Source organism: Arachis ipaensis, chromosome B04, assembly GCF_000816755.2.
Source record: "Arachis ipaensis cultivar K30076 chromosome B04, Araip1.1, whole genome shotgun sequence".
Classification (NCBI taxonomy): domain Eukaryota; kingdom Viridiplantae; phylum Streptophyta; class Magnoliopsida; order Fabales; family Fabaceae; genus Arachis; species Arachis ipaensis.
In genome coordinates this window covers 96,814,693-96,815,278 of record NC_029788.2, presented here as the reverse complement: position 1 = coordinate 96,815,278, position 586 = coordinate 96,814,693, and positions in this window count along the sequence as shown.

The following is a 586-nucleotide window of genomic DNA, read 5'->3' as shown; positions in this document are numbered from 1 at the left end:
ACTAAAAACTAACTAAATCATACTAAAAACTATGTAAAAACAATGCCAAAAAGCGTATAAATTATCCGCTCATCCCAACACCAAACTTAAATTGTTGCTTGTCCCCAAGTAACTGAAAATCAAATAGGATAAAAAGAAGAGAATACACTATAAATTCCAAAATATCAATGAAACTTAGCTCCAAACAGATGAGCGGGACTTGTAGCTTTTTGCCTCTTGAATAGTTTTGGCATCTCGCTTTATCCATTAAGGTTCAGAATGATTGGCATCTATAGGAACTCAGAGTTTAGATAGTGTTATTGATTCTCCTAGTTCAGTATGTTGATTCTTGAACACAGCTACTTTATGAGTCTTGGCCGTGGCCCTAAGCACTTTGTTTTCCAGTATTACCACCGGATACATAAATGCCACAGACACATAACTGGGTGAACCTTTTCATATTGTGACTCAGCTTTGCTAGAGTCCCCAATTAGAGGTGTCCAGGGTTCTTAAGCACACTCTGTTTTTGCTTTGGACCTTGACTTTAACCGCTTAGTCTCAAGTTTTCACTTGACACCTTCACGCCACAAGCACATGGTTAGGGACA